This window comes from Heptranchias perlo, chromosome 20, assembly GCF_035084215.1.
Source record: "Heptranchias perlo isolate sHepPer1 chromosome 20, sHepPer1.hap1, whole genome shotgun sequence".
Taxonomy (NCBI): Eukaryota; Metazoa; Chordata; class Chondrichthyes; order Hexanchiformes; family Hexanchidae; genus Heptranchias; species Heptranchias perlo.
This window is the reverse complement of record NC_090344.1, coordinates 26,727,672-26,739,781: the sequence shown is the minus strand read 5'-3', so window position 1 is coordinate 26,739,781 and position 12,110 is coordinate 26,727,672. Positions and strand designations below refer to the sequence as shown.

The following is a 12,110-nucleotide window of genomic DNA, read 5'->3' as shown; positions in this document are numbered from 1 at the left end:
TTGGAAAAGTCAAATTGTACTCACAATCCGACAGGTTTCAGTTGATTTGTGAGGGATCATTCAAGGATCCTGCAGCGCTGCCTCCGTTAACAACAGCAGTTCGAAGCCGCATTTCAGACGCAGCAACAATCCCATCAGTTGTTCGCTGTTCCCCAGCTCCCGGAGTGAGCGAGACCGTGACAGCAGCGTCATTCAGGCCGCTTGTCCGGCTCTGCACTCTCCAATCACTGGCTGCCAACGGAAAGCAGCGAATACAGTCTCAGACCGAGCATTACTGCCCTTCCCTGGGAAACTGGATACCACGGCCCGACCAAGCCTTCACATACACCAAGCACAGGCAGAGGAAGCTCCGGGGAGTTTATATACTGATCACTTGGCCTTCCAGCAGGATTAACCGAGAACCAAAGTGAGTGAAACTGTCATTAGGCCTCAATGAGAAAATCTGGGTCAGCAAATCACAGCTGCTGGAGTCAGGATGAGCCAACGGTCTAAGGCGCTGTATTCAGATCGCAATTTCCCCTCGTGGTGTGGTTTCGAATTCTCACATTCAGTCCTTCACATGTCGGATTTTTTTTTTGATCCTTCTGCTGGAGGTGATTTTTCCGCGCAGTTGATTTGCTGCTTCCAGAAAACCAATCCGACATCCGTCCACGGCAGGTTTGTTTTTATTGGTTGTAAGAATGTGTAGTGTTTGGGGTCAGCAGAACACGGCCCGTGGAATCAATCCATTGTGACATTGACCAGTTGTTCCAATACCTTAGTCACTCGCCTCATCTGGCGAAATGGGAATCCAAATGTGGCTAATTGCAATTGCATTATTAAATAAGAATGAGTAATGGATACAGTCTTTGGGCCTGTGATCTCAATACTCATATTCGCATGACGTATGCATGTGGACTTTAAACGTTTTGTGTGTTTTTGATAAAATGGTGAAAAGCAGAGTGTAGTAGTGTTTTGATCGTTGTGAGTGCTTTACTTCCTCGGTTACTGAATGGTGGGAGATGTTTGCTATGAAATATACACACGTCAAGTATTGTATATTGTTTGTGTGTAAGATGTTTTCTACTAAAATTCGTTCATGCGCCTAAAACGATGTCACCATAGCCACGCCTGCGGCTCGTCAGCAATTTCTCCTGGACAACACTGCACGGAGGCATAGAGCATGGCCGAGTGGATTGAGCCCGGACATTGATATTCCAGGACTGTCCGGGTGGGTTTCGATTTTCGTCGCTCACAAACGTTCCATTGAGACGGAGTGATTGGCGGCTGCTGTTGCATAATATCACAGTCAAGCAAACGCACACACACTTTGTATGTACACATTTGTGGTTGTACAATAGTGGGGGGCAATAGTTCATGTACTTTAATTGAGGCGGCACGAGTTGAGGTTGTATGATAAAGTGGAGCATTCGTCGCCCTTCTGTGTAATTGAGGTGAGGAATTTAACTGCACCAGATTCCTTGAATCATAAACATGGAACATTTTTAACCAAGTTCGAAAGTCACGACTGTAAAATGGGAACGGATGACAATTCAACTCAGGCAAAACACAAAAAAACTTATTAAAGTTTATACTGTCACTTGGTCACCAAGGTGGAAAACCGACAACGTTGATAATTGCTCAGGTATGTCCTCTACAGAAAAAGCAGGAAAAATCCAATCCAGTCAATTACCGCTCCATCAGTCTCCTCTCAATCATCAGCAAAGTGATGCAAGGAGTCGTCGGCAGTGCTATCAAGCAACACGTACTCACCAAGAACCTGGTCACCGAAGCTCAGTTTGGGTTCCGCCAGGACCACTGGGCTCCAGACCTCATTACAGCCTTGGTCCAAACATGGACAAAAGAGCTGGATTCCAGAGGTGAGGTGAGAGTGACTGCCCTGGACATCAAGACAGCATTGACCGAGTCGAGCATCATGGAGCCTTAGGAAAGTTGAAGTCAATGGGAATCAGGGGGAAACTCTCCAGTGACTGGAGTCATACCCAGCACAAAGGAAGATGGTATGGTTGTTGGAGGCCAATCATCTCAGTCCCAGGACATTGCTGCAAGAGATCCTCAGGACACTGTCCTAGTCTCAACCATCTTCAGCTGCTTCATCAATGACCTTCTCTCCATCCTAAGGTCAGGAGTGAGGACGTTTACTGATGCTTACACAGTTTTCAGTTCCATTCGCAACCCCTCAGATAATGAAGCAGTCCGTGCCTGCATGCAGCAAGACCTGGGCAACATTCAGACTTGGGCTCATAAGTGGCAAGTAACATTCAACAGCCAGGCAATGATCATATCCAAAAAGATCGAGTCGAACCACCTCCCCTTAATATTTAACGGCAACACCATCGCCGAATCCCCCATCATCAACATCCTGGGGGGCACGATTGACCATAGACTTAACTAGCTTTGCACGGTAATATAGTGGTTATGTTACTAAATTAATAATACAAGCAGCCTGCACTAATTTATCCAAAAATATGCGTTCAAATCTCGCTACGGCAAGTGGGAAATTTAAATTCAATTCAATAAAATCGGGAATTTAAAAAACTGTAATCAGTAAAGACGACCATGAAACTTCTGGATTGTCGCAAAAACCCATCTGGTTCAGTAATGCCCTTTTGGGAAGGAAACCTGCCGTCCTTACCCGGTTTGGCCGATATGTGACTCCAGACCCACAGCAATGTGCTTGATTCTCAATTGCCCTCTGAAATGGCCCAGGAAGCCACTAAGTTGCACAATCTCGCCAAAAAAAATCATAATAAGAATAAAACCGGATGGAGCACTCGGCACCGGATACGACAAAGGCAAACCAAGCCCTTGTTCACCCTCCAAAGTCCTCCTCACTAACATCTGGGGACATGTGCCATAATTGGGAGAGCTGTCCCACAGACGAGTCAAGCAACCGCCTGACATAGCCATACTCACAGAATCGGACCTTTCAGCCAAGGTCCCAAACTCTTCCATCATACATCTCTGGGTATGCTCTGTCCCATCGGCAGGGCAGATCGACCGGAGGTGGCGGTACAGTGATCAACAGTTAGGAGGGAGCCCTCAACATTGACGCCGAACCGCATGAAATCTCATGACATCAGGTAAAACATGGGCAGGGAAACCTCCTGCTGATTACCACCTAACGTCCTCCCTTAGCTGATGAATCAGTCCTCTTCCATGTTGGGAAGCACTGAGGGTGGAAAGGGCACAGAATGTACTATGGTGGGGGACTTCAATGTCTATCACCAAGAGAGGCTCGGTAGCACCACTACTGAACGAGCTGGCTGAGTCCTGAAGGCCTTAGCTGTCAGACTCGGCATGCGGCAGGTGGTGAGTGAACCAAGAGGTGGGAAAAACCTGCTTGACCTCGTCTCTCACCAATCTTCTTGTCGCAGATATATCTGTCGATGACAGCATTGGTAGGAGTGACCACCGCACAGCCCTCGTGGACACGAATTCCCGTCTTCACAATGACGACACCATCCAACGTGTTTTGTGGCACGACCACCGTGCTAAATGGGAAAGGTTCAGAACAGATCTGGCAGCTCAAAACTAGGCATCCATGAGGTGCGGTGGGCCATCAGCAGCAGCAGAATTGTATTCCAGCACAATCTGTAACCTCATGGCCCGGCATATTCCCCACTCTAACATTACCAACAAGCCAGGGGATCAACCCTGGTTCAATGAGGAGTGTAGAAGAGCATGCCAGGAACAGCACCTGGCGTATCTAAAAATGAGGTGCCAACCTGGTGAAGCTACAACTCAGGACTACATGCATGCTAAACAGCAGAAGCAACATGCTATCGACAGAGCTAAGCGATTCCACAAACAACGGATCAGATCAAAGCTCTGCAGTCCTGCCACATCCAGTCGTGAATGGTGGTGGACAATTAAACAACTAACGGGAGGAGGAGGCTCTGCAAACATCCCCATCCTCAATGATGGCGGAGTCCAGCACGTGAGTGCAAAAGACAAGCCTGAAGCTTTTGCAACCATCTTCAGCCAGAAGTGCTGAGTGGATGATTCATCTCGGCCTCCTCCCAATATCCCCACCATCACGGAAGCAGGTCTTCAGCCAATTCGAATCACTCCACGTGATCTGAAGAAACGGCTGAATGCACTGGATACAGCAAAGGCTATGGGCGCCGACAACATCTCGGCTGTCGTGCTGAAGATTTGTGCTCCATAACTAGCCGCGCCTCTAGCCAAGCTGTTCCAGTGCAGCTACAACACTGGCATCTATCCAACAATGTGGAAAATTGCCCAGTTATGTCCTGTCCACAAAAAGCAGGACAAATCCAATCAGGCCAAATACGCTCCATCAGTCGACTCTCAATCACCAGCAAAGCGATGGAAGGTGTCGACGACAGTGCTATCAAGAGGCACTTACTTACCAATAACCTGCTCACCGATGCTCAGTTTGGGTTCCGCCAGGATAACTCGGCTTCAGACCTCATTTCAGCCTTGGTTCAAACATGGACAAAAGAGCTGAATTCCAGAGGTGAGGTGAGAGTGACTGCCTTTAATATCAAGGCAGCATTTCACCGAGTGTGGCAACAAGGAGCCCGACTAAATTGAAGTCAATGGGAATCAGGGGAAATCTATCCACTGGCTAGAGTCATACCTAGCAAAAAGGAAGATGGTAGTGGTTGTTGGAGGCCAATCATCTCAGCCGCAGGGCATTGCTGCAGGAGTTCCTCAAGGCGGTGTCCTCGGTTCAACCAACTTCAGCTGCTTCATCAATGACCTTCCTTCCATCATAAGGTCAGATGATTGCACAGTGTTCAGTTCCATTCGCAACCCTCAAATAATGAGGCAGCCCGAGCCCGCATGCAGCCAGACCTGGACAATATCCAGGCTTGGGCTGATAAGTAGCAAGCAGCATTCCCACCAGGCAAGTTCGAGACAATGACCATCTCCAACAAGAGAGAGTCTAATCACCTCCCCTTGACATTCAACGGCATTACCATGGCTGAATCCCCCACCATCAAAATCCTGGGGGTCACCATTGAACAGAAACTTAACTGCACCAGCCGCATAAATATTGTGGCAACAAGAGCAGGTCAGAGGCTGTGAATTCTGCGGCGAGTGACTCACCACAGCCTTTCCACCATCTCCAAGGCGCAAGTCAGGAGTGTGATGGAATACTGTCCACTTGCCTGGATGAGTGGAGCTCCAACAACACTCAAGAAGCTCGACACCATCCAGGACAAAGCAGCCCGCTTGAATGGCACTCCATTCACTACCTTAAACATTCACTCCCTCCACGACCAGCGCACCGTGGCTGCAGTGTGTACCATCTATAAGATGCAATGTAGCAGTGCTATTCGATAAGGCTTCTTCGACAGCACCACCCAAACCCGCGACCTCTACCACGTAGAAGGACAAGAGCAGCAGGCACATGGGAACAACACAACCTGCACATTCCCCTCCAAGTCACACACCATCCTCACTTGGAAATATATCGCCGTTCCTTCATCATCACTTGGTCGCAATCCTGGAACTCCCTATCAAACAGCACTGTTGGAGAACCTTCAGCATACGGACTTCAGCGGTTCAGGAAGGCGGCTCACCACCACCTTCTCAAGGGCAATTAAGGATGGGTAATTAATGCTGGCATTGTCAGCGACACCTACATCCCATGAAATCATAGATTTCGGAGAAAGGTTGCAGCACGGAAGGAGACCCTTCGGCTCAATGCAACAGCAATCCAGCTGGTCCCACTTTCCCATCCGATCGCCGTCGCCCGGCAATTCTTTTCCTTTGAAGTAATTATCCAGTTCCCTTTTGAAGCCCGAGGTTGAACCTGCCTCCACCACCCCCTCGGGCAGTGCATTCCAGGTTCGAACCATTCGCTGTTTGAAAAAGTTTTTTCCTCATGTCACCTTTGGCTCTTTTGCCAATCACCTGAAATCGATATCCTCTGGTTCTTGACACTTCAGCCAATGGGAAAAGTTTCTCCCGATCCATTCTGTCTGGACCCATCATGATCTTGAATACCTCTATAAATTCTCCTCGCAACCGTCTCTGTTCCGAGGAGAACAATCCCAGCTTCTCCAGTCTATCTACGTAACTAAAGTAGGTCATCCCTTTAATAATTTTAGTAAATCTCTTCTGCACCCTCTCAAAGGCCTTCACGTCTTTACTAAAGTGCAGTGCCCAGAACGGGACACAATACTCCGGTTGTGGCCGAACCAGTGTTTTATTAAGTTTCATAATGTCTTCCATGCTTTTGTACTCTATGCCTCTATTTATAAAGCCCAGGATCCCGGATGCTTTTTAATAGCTTTCTCAACCTGCTCTGCCACCTTCAACCAGCTGTGCACATAAATCCCCATATCTATCTGTTCCTGTACCTCTTTTAGAGTTATGCCCTATAGTTTATATTGTCTCTGCTCGTTCTTCCGACACGAAATGGATCAGTACGCATTTTTCTGCGTTAAATTTAATCTGCCACTTGTCCGCTATGCCACCAGCCTGTCTATAACCTCTTGCAGATTATTACTCTCCTGCACACTGTTTACTACCCTTCCAAATTTTGTGTCATCTGCAAATTTTGAAGTTGTGCCCTGTACACCCAAGTCCAAATCATTAATATATATCAAGAAAAACAGTGGTCCCAGCATTGACCCCTGGGGAACACCACTGTACAACTCCCTCCATTCCACAAAACATCCGCTCTCCACTACTGTCTGTTTCCTGTCCCTGAGCTAATTCTGTATCCATGTTTCTACTGCCCCCTTTAATCCATGGGCCACAAACTTACTGATAAGTCTAAAGTGCGGCACTTTATCAAACGCCTTTTGAAAGTCCATATACACTGCATCAACTGCATTGCTTTCATCTACCCTCTATGTTAACTCATCAAAATATTCCATCAGGTCAGTTAAACACGATTGGCCTTTAACAAAGAAGTGCTGGCTTTTCCTAATCAATCCATACTCGTCCAAGTGACTGTTAATTCTGTCCCGGATTATAGTTTATGAACGTTTCCCCACCAGTGCGTTTACCTGACTGGCCTCTTGTTGCTGGGTTCACCCTTGCACTCTTTTTTGAAGAAGGGTGTAACATTTGCAATTCTCCAGTCCTCTGCACCACCCCCGTATCTTTGGATGTTTGGAAGATTATGGCCAGTATCTCCACAATTTCCCTTCATACTTCCCTCAGCAACTGAGGATGCATCCCATCCGGATCGGGTGACTGATCGACTTCAAGTGCAGCTGGCCTTTCAAGAACCCGTTCTTTATCAATGTTTAACCCATTCAGTATCTCAACTATATCTTCCTATACTGAGACTCTGGCAGCAACTTCACTCTTGGTAAAGACATATGCAAAGTATTCTCTTTGCCCCTCGTATTTCCCCTTTCAGTTCTCCTCTCAACTTTCGGTATTCTGCCTGGTGAATGAATAAAAAAAAAGTTAGGATTTCCGTCAGCCTGAAACAGAAAGTTATTAGTTGATAAATGGCGATTTGAACAACTATTCGTCTTTTTTCAGAGTTTAATCAGCATTGCGAAATTAATACAGTAAACTATTTTGTAGAAGTTAATTCCCTGAACGGGAAAGGGACCCGTCTCCCACACCGAGAGCATTTGCAGACGGCAGCTATCTTCTGAGGGTTTCCAAAAACAACGTATGCGGCAGAGTTTCTGTAGTGTAGTGGTTATCACGTTCACCGAACACGCGAAAAGTCCCCCGTTTAAAACCATGCAGCAACATTTTTGGGCCACCCCCTCTGCCTCCATGAGTCGATCTCATTTGTGCTCCCGAATCAGAGTCCTGTTCTTACTACCCGTTCACATAAGAACATAAGAAATAGGAGCAGGAGTAGGCCAATCGGCCCTTCGAGCCTGCTCTGCCATTTAATAAGATCACGGCTGATCTAATCCTAACCTCAAATCTGAATTCATGTCCAATTTCCTGCCCGCTTCCCGTAACCCCTAATTCCCTTTACTTCTAGGAAACTGTCTATTTCTGCTTTGAATTTATTCAATGATGTCGCTTCCAAAGCTTCGTGGGGCAGCAAATTCCACAGACCTACTACCCTCTGAGTGAAGAAGTTTCCCCTCATCTCAGTTTTGAAGGAGCAGCCCCTTATTCTAAGATTATGCCCCCTAGTTCTATTTTCACCCATCCTTGAGAACATCCTTACCACATCCACCCGATCAAGCCCCTTCACAATCTTATATGTTTCAATAAGATCGCCTCTCATTCTTCTGAACTCCAATGAGTAGAGTCCCAATCTACTCAACCTCTCCTCATCTGTCCACCCCCTCATCCCGGGATTAACCGAGTGAACCATCTTTGTACTGCCTCGAGAGCAAGTATGTCTTTTCTTTAGTATGAAGACCAAAACTTTATGCAGTATTCCAGGTGCGGTCTCACCAATACCTTATATAACTGCAGCCATACCTCCCTGTTTTTATATTCTATCCCTCTCGCAACAAACGCCAACATTCCGTTGGCCTTCTTGATCACCTGCTGCACCTGCATACCAACTTTTTGATTTTCTTGCTCTCGGACCCCCAGATCCCTTTGTACTGCAGGACTGTCCAGTCTCTTGCCATCAAGATAATAACTTGCTCTCTGGTTTTTCCTGCCAAAGTGTATAACCTCACATTTTCCAATATTGTATTGCATCTGCCAAATCTCCGCCTCCTCGCTCAGCCTATCTGTATCCCCTTGTAGGTTTTTATGTCCTCCTCACTCCCGACTTTCCCTCCCATCTTTGTATCATCTGCAGACTTTGATATGTTACAACGGTCCCATCCTCCAAATCGTTAATATAGAATGTAAAGAGTTGGGACCCAGCACCGAACACTGCGGAACACGACTGGCCACTGGTTGTTCGTCCGAGAACGAGCCATTTATCCCAACTCTCTGCTTCCTGTTAGATAACCAATCCTCCACCCATGCCAGAATATTACCCCCAATCCAGTGATTCTTTATCTTGAGCAATAATCTTTTATGTGGCACCTTGTCGAATGCCTTCTGGAAGTCTAAATACACTACGTCCACTGGTTCCCCTTTATCCACCCTGTACCTTATGTCCTCAAAGAACTCAAGCAAATTTGTCAGATATGACTTCCCCTTCGTAAAATCATGCTGACTTTGTCCTATTAAATTATGTTGATCCAAATGTTCTGCTACTGTCTCCTTAATAATAGATTCAAAAATTTTACCAACCACAGACGTTTAATGTTTACATGCCTGTTGAAGGCTTTGGGATTGCATTTTATGTTGGCCGCCAGTCTATTCTCATACCCTGTCTTTGCCCCTCTTATTTCCCCTTTCAGTTCCCCTCTCAAATTTCTTTGTTCTGCCTGGTGAATGAAGAAAATAAAAGTTAGGATTTCCGTCAGCCTGAAACAAAAAGTGATTAGATGATTAATGGCGATTTGAAGAACTATTCATCTTTTTTCAGAGTTTAATGAGTATTGCGAAATTAATACAGTTAACTATTTTGTTGAAGTTAATTCCCTGAACGGGAAAGGGACCCGTCTCCCACACTGAGAGCATGTGCAGACGCCAGCTATCTTCTGAGGGTTTCCAAAAACCAAAGATGCAGCAGAGTTTCTGTAGTGTAGTAGTTATCACGTTCGCTTAACACGCGAAAAGTCCCTGGTTCGAAACCGGAACGAAACATTTTTGGGCCACCCCCTCTGCCTCCATGAATCGATTTCCTTTATGATCCCGAATCAGCTTCTGGTTCTTATTGCTCGTTTAATGTTTACATGCGTGTGGAAGTCTTTTGGATTGCCTTTTATGTTGGCCACCAGTCTATTCTCATACCCTTTCTTTGCCCCACTTATTGCCGCTTTCAGTTCCCCTCCCAACTTTCTATATTCTGCTGGTGAATGAATAAAAAAAAGTTAGCTTTTCCGGCAGCCTGAAACAGAAAGTTATTAGTTGATTGATGGCGATTCGAGCAACTATTCGTCTGTTTTCAGAGTTTAATGAGTATTGCGAAATTAATGCAGTAAACAATTTTGTAGAAGTTAATTCCCAAAATGGGAAAGGGACCCGTCTCCCACATTGAGAGCATTTGCAGACGGCAGCGATCTTCTGAGGGTTTCCTACAAATACGAAAACAGCAGAGTTTCTGTAGTGTAGTGTTTACCGCGTTAGCTCAACACACGAAAAGTCCCCGGTTTGAAACCGGGCAGGCACATTTTTGGGCTGCCTCCATGAGTCGATTTTCTTCATGATCCCGAATTCGAGTCGGGTTTTTCCGACCCGTTTAATGTTTACATGCCTGTGGAAGACTTTTGGATTCCCTTTTATGTTGGCCGCCTACCATTTCTCATATTCTCTCTTTGCCCCTCTCATTTCCCCTTTCAGTTCCCCTCTCAACTGTCTGTATTCTGCCTGGTGAATGAATGAAAAAAAAGCTCGGGTTTCCGTTAGCCTGAAACAGAAAGTTATGAGTTGATTAATGGCGATTTGAACAACTATTCGTCTTTTTTCAGAGTTTAATGAGTATTGCGAAATTAATACAGTAAACTATTTTGTCGAAGTTAATTCCCTGAACGGGAAAGGGACCCGTCTCCCACACTGAGAGCATGTGCAGACCGCAGCTATCTTCTGAGGGTTTCCGATAACAATACGTGCAACAGAGTTGCTGTAGTGTAGTTGTTATCACATTCGCCTCACACGCGAAAGGTCCCCGGTTCGAAACCGGGCAGAAACATTTTTGGGCCAACCCCTCCGCCTCCATGAATCGATCTCCTTTGTGGTCCCGAATCAGGGTCGGGTTTTGACCACCAGTTTAATGTTTACATGCCTGTGGAAGACTTTTGGATTGCGTTTTATGTTGGCCGCCAGTCTATACTCATGCCCTCTCTTTGCCCCTCTTATTTCCCCTTTCAGTTCCCCTCTGAACTTTCTGTATTCTGCCTGGTGAAGAAACAAAAAAACGTTAGGATTTCCGTCAGCTTGAAACAGAAAGTTATTAGTTGACTAATGGCGATTTGAACAACTAATCGTCTTTTTTCAGAGTTTAATGAGTATTGCGAAATTAATACAGTAAACTATTTTGTCGAAGTTAATTCCCTGAACGGGAAAGGGACCCGTCTCCCACACTGAGAGCATGTGCAGACGGCAGCTATCTTCTGAGGGTTTCCGATAACAATACGTGCAACAGAGTTTCTGTAGTGTAGTGGTTATCACGTTCGCCAAACACGGGAAAGGTCTCCGGTTCGAAAAAGGGCAGAAACATTTTGAAAAAGTTACCTGCTAAAAATCAATCCGTCTGAAAAAAAGCAAGAATTCGGTCTGTGGTTAAATGTGAATAAAATACCACACCTCACAGAACCGATATATTTTCCATTCTCTGTATAGTTCAATACACATTCAAACACTATACATATACAGACAGTGTCTCGCCCTCATTCACGTTTCATGCCCCGACTGTGCAGGAAGCCTCTCTCAAAGCTGCACATTGCGATTGTTTTCAGTTGATTTGTGAGAGGTCATTAAAGGATCCTGCAGCGCTGCCTCGGTTTATAAATACAGTTATAAACAGCATTGCAGCCGCGGCAACAAACAGATCAGTTTTTCGATGTTCGATGTTCCCCAGCTCCCGCATTGAGTGAGGCCACGACAGCAACAATATTCAGGCCGCCTGTCAGGCCCCGCTCTCTCCAATCACACGTTGCTGGCGGGAAGCTGCAATTGCCGCTTCAGGCAGCGCATTACTGCCCATCCCTGGGAAACAAGATAACACCGAAGCTTTGACAACACATCGCAGGCATCGTCTGTCCCGTAGTTGTTGCTCCGCTGCGAAGACAGAACTTGCCAGCTGTTTCAAAATTTACAACCAGAACACTGGATCCTCAGATCACTACCCGTTTTAAAAGTCTGTTGCTCTACCGACTGAGCTATGCAGGCTCGCAATTTGTTAAGTTCCTATCGTACTTATTCATTGTAGGACTCTGAATTATCCATCGTAGACGTCGAAATTGGGTGAGGGTCCCTGTTATAAAATTCTTAGCAACGTGTTGAGGAGAATCCTTGTTTCTTTTGAACATGATGTAAGAAACATGGACAGTGAACTCGTGAGTTCACAATTATTCGTGTTTGTGCCAAATAAGAACATAAGAACATAAGAAATAGGAGCAGGAGCAGGC

At 46.0% G+C, this 12,110-nt stretch overlaps 1 non-coding gene across 1 annotated transcript; it reads left to right on the top strand.

Annotated features, from left to right (window-relative positions):
- Positions 1-10,599: 10,599 nt before the first annotated feature.
- trnav-cac (transfer RNA valine (anticodon CAC)) lies at positions 10,600-10,672 on the top strand. The gene has a single exon. It is a non-coding gene; the product is annotated as a tRNA-Val (tRNA).
- The last annotated feature ends 1,438 nt before the right edge of the window (positions 10,673-12,110 follow it).